We start from the raw sequence: 7500 nt of genomic DNA, 5'->3' as shown, positions 1-7500 counted from the left end.
CCACACTTATCTTTAGCTTTCTTCTATCACATACTCTCCCAAACTCTGTCACCAACTTCCTCAATCCCTCCTCCGATCCTGCCACAAGCGCAGTGTCGTCAGCAAACAACAGCTGGCTCACCTCCCACTTTTCTCCATTTTCTTTAACCATCTCCAATCCCTGACCCACTACCCTTGCATTTACCTCTCGCACCACCCCATCCATGTATAAGTTGAACAGCCAGGGCGACATAACGCATCCTTGACGAAGTCCCACCTTTACCTCGAACCACTCACTCTCTCCATTTCCAATCCTGACACAAGTTCTACTACTCTCATAAAAACTCTTGACAGCTCCCAGAAGCTTTCCTCTTATCCCGTATATCTGCATAACCTCCCACAGTGGCTTTCTGTCTACCCTATCATAAGTCTTTTCCAGATCCATAAAGCCAAAAAAACATCCTTCCCCTTTCCTATAGCTTTCTCACATATCTGTCTTACCACAAAGATCCGTGTCTACACAACCTCTACCTGTCCTAAATCCACACTGTTCCTCACCAATTACTCCTTCTGTTCCTCTCCTAATCCTCTCAATCAAGATCCTCCCATAAGCCTTCCCAACTACACTTAACAAGCTAATCCCTCTGAAACTACTACATTCACACTTGTCCCCTTTTCCCTTGTAAAGAGGAACTATACAGGCACTCCTCCAGTCCTCCGGCACTCTACCCTCTCTCCAGCAAACATTAAATAACCTCACCAGCCAGTCCACCATCACTGTACCTCCCTTTTTCAGACATTCTGCATGGCATCCATCCAGACCAGGTGCCTTACCTGCTTTCATCGTCTTCACCTCATCCTCCCTTATTTCTCCTCCATTCTCCTCACTTATCACTCTCATTTTCTTCGCATTTCCCACTGCAGCTATCTTTCCCTCCCTATCCTCCTTCACATTTAGCAACTCCCTAAAATATTCTGCCCATCTTCCCCTTACTGCCTTCTCTTCCATTATCATCTCTCCATCTGCACCTTTTACCTTTTCTTCTCTACTTGATTCGCCTCCTCTTCCTCTCTTAATTTCTTTCCAAAACATCTTTTTATCACTTTCAAAATTTTCTTACCCCATTTCACATCTGCTCTCCTCTTTGCCTCCTTTACCTTTTGCTTTACTTCTCTTTTCTTTTCTTTGTACCTTTCATATGACTCCCTCGTCCTATTTTATAACTAATCTGTGAAAGCTCGCTTCTTCTCTTCTACAACCTTCTTTGTTTCCTCATCCCATCATTCACTACCCTTTCTTCTATTTCCCCCTGTCCTTCTTGTTCCACACACCATCCTTGCACACTTTATGACTCCCTCCTTGAACCATCCCCATTCCTCCTGCACACCCAGCTCCACTCTATCCTTTACTCCCTCCCACTCCTCCTTCAGCTTCTTCTTGTACTCCTTCTCCTTTCCCTTTTTATTCAAAGAGTTCACTCTAAGAACCTCCCTACCTTTTGTCCCTTTCCTCTTTCTCCATCTATCCTCCACTCTCAACATACCTCCCACCAAAAAATGATCTGATATTCCCCCACCCTCTCCCCTTATCACATGTACATCCTTAACTCTTCCTATCATAATCCTATTTACCACTACATAATCCATTAGCGCTCTATCTACCACTTTCCCTCCACCACCCTCTCCCATATGTACTTATGCTTGACTTTCTTCCGAAACACTGCATTTGCTATCATCAACTCTCTTTCTAGACACATTTCCACCATCAACTCTCCACTACGATTCTTTCCTGGAACTCCACATTTCCCAACCACTCCATCGATTGCACCATTTCCTACCCTAGCATTAAGGTCTCCCAGTACTATTACACTTACATTTCTTCCTAAACCCTCTATGCACTCATTTAAATCTATCCAAAAGGCCTCCCTTTCTTCTACACTCTTCTCACTGTCAGGCCCATATGCACTTACAAAGACCCACATCTCCTTTCCCAGTTTCACCTTCATCCACATTATCCTTGAGGAAACCTCCTTGCACTCCACTACCCGTTTACCTATCTCTTCACTTACTAGAATAGCCACCCCTTCCCTCCCTCGCCCTCTCTTCACTCCTGATAACCTCCCACTTACACTCCCAAACTTACACTCACCCTTTCCTTTCAACTTAGTTTCACTCAAAGCCAACACATCCATCTTTCTTCTCACAAATATACTACCTATCTCTTCCCTTTTACTCTCATCTGTACCACATCCACGCACATCAAAAGACCCAAACCTTAGGGTGCTGGTCGGAAAACTCCCAGACCCTCTTATGCCTTTTCTTTTTTGTTTAGGAATGTCCCCTGTGGGGCTACAAGGAGAAGGATGCCTAGTCCCAATCCCCGTCCCTTTCTTCTCGCCTCTTACGATCCAAGTGGGAATACTTGGCGGCAGCATTCTTTTCCCCCACCACAGGGAATTCCCCCTCCACAGAAAAAGAATACTCAGAAAAATGGTACAGGACAGCAACAATGGGTTGGGGGACAGCATAACGGAGGGACAGTCGTAGTATAAAAGTGTCATCATTTCTCTATGAACAGAGTTTTCCTCTATCATAGAGAAAATGATGTGTGGCTCCAGTCCGTAGGGGCGCCCCATATAGACCCTAAAGTATCAACTGCATGCTACTTTGCCACAATAACAAGCAGCCAATACCCCAGACGGTATATATATACACACACACACACACACACATATATATATATATATATATATATATATATATATATATATATATATATATAAATGTATGTATACAGATATATATACATATTTATGTATATATGTATATATATATGAATATATATATATACATATTTATGTATATATGTATATATATATATATGTATATGCATATATATGTATATATATATAGATATAAATATATATATATACATATATATGTATATATATATGTATATGTATAAATATGTTTATATATGTATGTATATACTGTATATATTATATATATATATATATATATATATTATATATATATATATATATATATATATATATATATATATATATATATATGATCTATGAATAAAATTGGTCATTCCAGACAACCGTGTATCGAAAAAATAACCAATAGTAGCTTTAATGGCCAGACCCTTTCATTGGAAATGAACACAAAAATTGTAGGCCTCACTTTTGATACATGGGCTCCAGCCCACACGTCAAAGCTCTAACAATAAAAACCAACATAGATATAAGCTTACTAAAATCAACGGCAAACTCGGGCTTTGTGCAGCAGAATGAAATTTGGATTGTAATCTACAGTTTTAAAGAGCCACTCTCAACTACTCTTCCCCAGTATGGTTTACAACAATCAGGAAAACAATCATAGACACCTTACAAAGTATACATAATAAAGCAATGAGAATAGTAACAGGATATTCCAAATCCAACCCAGCTAAACACCTGCACATGGAAACCAAAATCCTCCCCAGGAAATATTTCATGAAAATATGCAAGAGGTCTGAAATCTAATCACATATCACACAGGCATAACCAACCTGACGTAACAAAACACTACATCAGCAACATAGCATAAAAAAGTCATAGAGATGATAAATGAGCAGTTTTAGAAGATGTTAGCTACATTAACTTATTTCTGTTTTAATTACTTGCAAAGACGATCTAGACTAACAGGAGCATGTAGCTCGAGGAAAACATATTCGGAAACTGAGACGCTGTCTATTCCAGTAATCTACTACTTGTGATACACAAGACATCCACACAAAACACATGCACACTTATATCACAAAACAAGTTCTTCAAGACCAACTATCTCCCTCCAACACTCCCAGCTCACAGAAAAATCCTTCTCAAGAGAAGCAAGAACCATACTTGCTCGATTGCGTTAAGGTCACTATCCAGCACAAAGACGTCGTCCTTGAGTGAATGCTGTTGGTTATTTGGGGGCCGTATTTAGTCTGAAAGGGACACCTGGGGCAACGGATTGATTGGTGAATTGGTAATATGTTTCTTTATATGTATATGCAATAAAATCACAGGAGAAATTATAACGAAATGACAATAAGATCTTCAAGTATGTATGTATGTATGTATGTATGTATGTTTGTATGTTTATATGTGTATATACACAAGAAAGAGTGTAAAGTCAGATTCATTTATCTGGTTAATAAAGTACTGACTGAAATCGTGCCTGCGTCATTACTAGCTAAATTTGTCACATCACATTTGAACAGGTCCCACATCCTAAGCAACAGAAACAATAAAGCCGGAAGTGATCTTTGATCTTTATAGATATAAACCGTGAAAAAGTGCATTTACTATAATTGTGGAAATAATGTCGTTATACAGTAAGTCAAATGCTGTTTAACAAAAACTACCTTATTTTCTCTGAAAAAAAATATCTCAATTGATTATCCAATTTAGAGATATAATCATATAAATTGATTAAGTAATTATGCAATAATTAATTCTTATCACACCATACATGGACTGTCAAAATAAACATTAAATGTTGACCCATGTTGTGGCAACAAGAGCTTGTAGTCGCGGTTGTAATACGCGTTAAACAAATTGCTTTCAATAAATCACATAATCATATCGTTTGTTTTTTCTTTTTTTCATGAAATAAATATGACTTTGGTAATGAAAGTGTAATCTGTTTCACACTTCTTTTTGTGAAATTCAGTAAAAAAAAATAAAAAAGTGTTCCATTACTATTAGTGTCCATTTAATTTTGTGATGACGTTATGTCGACAATAGGTGAAACATGTTTTGGTGTACTTAGTCAAACAGTGATCGATTGTGATTGATTCTATCTCCGATGTAGACAGCCCTGTATTATTTATAAATGTCCTGCAACCGATACCATTATCTACATCTGTAATGCATAACTTCAAAACATAATAGATATTCAATATGTAATCATAATACTTTAGAAAAATATAGCTGGGATATGGTGATTACTTTTCTGAAAATGACCTTCTCATGGTTGTGGGAAGTCATGAAAGGGTAAAGTTTAGTCACCTCCGCTGAAAAAAAAGCTCACCAATCGACATGGAGAAAAGCTTGGCCTTATTTCTGTCCCCAGTCCTGTCGTGTTGAGAATGGTCATGTGCTTGGAGGGGAAGACTAGAAAGGGTCGTTTAGCGTTCGTGTATAATGCAGACCCCTAATGCTTAGGCTTAGAAATGCGTGCTACATCTAAATAAACTGTTTATGCAACAGTCTTAAACAAGGAAATATATGCAATGTGGAAGTAAGCGGATTGTGGTAGTAGTATTAGCATTTGTATTAGTGGTATAACAATTAGGAGGAGGAGGAGGAGGAGGAGGAGAAAGAGGAGGAGGGGGACGAGAAGGAGAAGGAGAAGGAGGAGGAGAATGAGAAGGAAAAGGAGGTTGAGGAAGAGGTGAGAAAGCAGCCGCCGTTTATCAAATTTCTTTATGCGAGAGGCTGGAACAATAAAGATAAGAGAAATGTTATTCCCGGTTCGGAGGCTGAATGCCATCGTCCCTTTGGGTTCCCACACCTCCGGAGACCTCCAGAGTAGGTTCCAGGGCTCTCGTAGACTTCGGAGACGAGTAATGAAAGAACGTGTCTCTTCGATGTCCATCCACCCAACAGGGTTACCATGTATAGAAGCCAGCGACTGGTGATCAAGGGAGACACTGAAGGCTATGCTGATGTCATTAAGATCATAGAAAATCTCAGTTGAAAGCCCTGTATGAAAAGAGCGCTGGTGGGATTCTCTCTCATGGTTTTGGTTCTTTAGTAGTCAGAATCATATTATATAATATAATATATATATATATATATATATATATATATATATATATATATATATATATATATATATACTGTATATATATGTACACACACACACACACACACACACACACACACACACACACACACACACACACACACACACACACACACACACACACACATATATATATAGATATGTGTGTGTGTGTGTGTGTGTGTGTGTGTGTGTGTGTGTGTGTGTGTGTGTGTGTGTGTGTGTGCAGAAAAATCACTGGGAAAACAGAAAGGAGACCGAGCGCTTTCGTCTATTCAGACATTTTCAAGGTACAAGTACGGAAAAGAGACAACTATATATACTCAGAGGGTAGGGTAGACCTCTTCCGTGACCTATGGACTCCCGAGAGTTTGGTTTACAATTTTCTTAATAATAAAGTCATCGTCTGAATAGACGAAAGGGCTCGGTCTCCTTTCTGTTATTTTCCTAGTGCTTTTTCTGCATATCAGAATCACGCGTTCAAGTAGTTTCTTCTGCATATATTTATATATGTGTGCGTGTTTGTGTGTGTGTGTGTATGTGTGTGTGTGTGTGTGTGTGTGTGTGTGTGTGTGTGTGTGTGTGTGTGTCTGTGTGTGTGTGTGTGTAGTCTACCGCATTATCCGTAGTCTATGCTGTGGTTTCTTCTGCATATATTTATATATGTGTGCGTGTTTGTGTGTGTGTGTGTGTGTATGTGTGTGTGTGTGTGTGTGTGTGTGTGTGTGTGTGTGTGTGTGTGTGTGTGTGTGTGTAGTCTACCGCATTATCCGTAGTCTATGCTGTGACCTGACTGCTCTTGATTAACCTTCTACCGTGCGGTCTTCTTTTACCCGTCCCCCACCTGGAACGTGGTAAACGTGGCTATACCGATATAAAATGGCAATAAACGAACTCACACATCCGTACTCTCTCCAATTTGAATCTCCCATGCAAGAAAAAGGGAAATCGTGACAGAGGTGGAGAATACAGGGCTATACGTATATCGCTTTCCTCGAAGAGAGTCAAACTTCAAGTTCTGTTCTGAAAGGGAACTTTTTTCGATTATACGGACATCAGAGAATTAGAAGGAAGGTGGTGGGAGGAGGACCAGGAGGAGAATTGATGAAGTAATGAAAGAAAATTGGTAATAAACAAAACTTTCAAAATTAGGCCACACTTTATAAACAGAATAATTTTTGGTTTAGTGAATGAACCAGAAACTATGGAATTTGCATCAAAACAAAATAATACATATTTTTTCTTCTAAATTTTCTTTTCTTTTGTCAATTCCCCAAAAATTATGCATTTATATATTTTCATAATTATTTTTATATTAAATGCAGAATGATATAATAAACTAGTAAATAAATAAATTATATGAATAAAAAGAAATATTAAATAAATCATATGAATGACTCAATCTAAGCATCTTTTTGTACTGATCAACAATGAACTTTTCAAGATTTATTCTAAAAAAATAATTATGGTTTAATATGGGATTTTGAACAATGGGATTTTGGATGTGGGATAATTACCAGTGGAATTATGACCATATTGGATTATATTATGGATTCGGTCTCCCAGGCGCCCCACACCATGAGGTGATTACGACTGTGTATATAATGTACCTGCGGGTCGAAACGTTGAAACATTAAAACTCTTTTTAATCCTTCTCTACTTCCTTCACCTTCGGTCTCATTTGTTATTATATAGTTTATT

The sequence above is a fragment of the Oratosquilla oratoria genome, chromosome 6, assembly GCF_046742065.1.
Source record: "Oratosquilla oratoria isolate Oo_2021 chromosome 6, ASM4674206v1, whole genome shotgun sequence".
NCBI lineage: Eukaryota > Metazoa > Arthropoda > Malacostraca > Stomatopoda > Squillidae > Oratosquilla > Oratosquilla oratoria.
The sequence above is the reverse complement of the archived record's forward strand: the minus strand, read 5'-3'. Positions refer to the sequence as shown.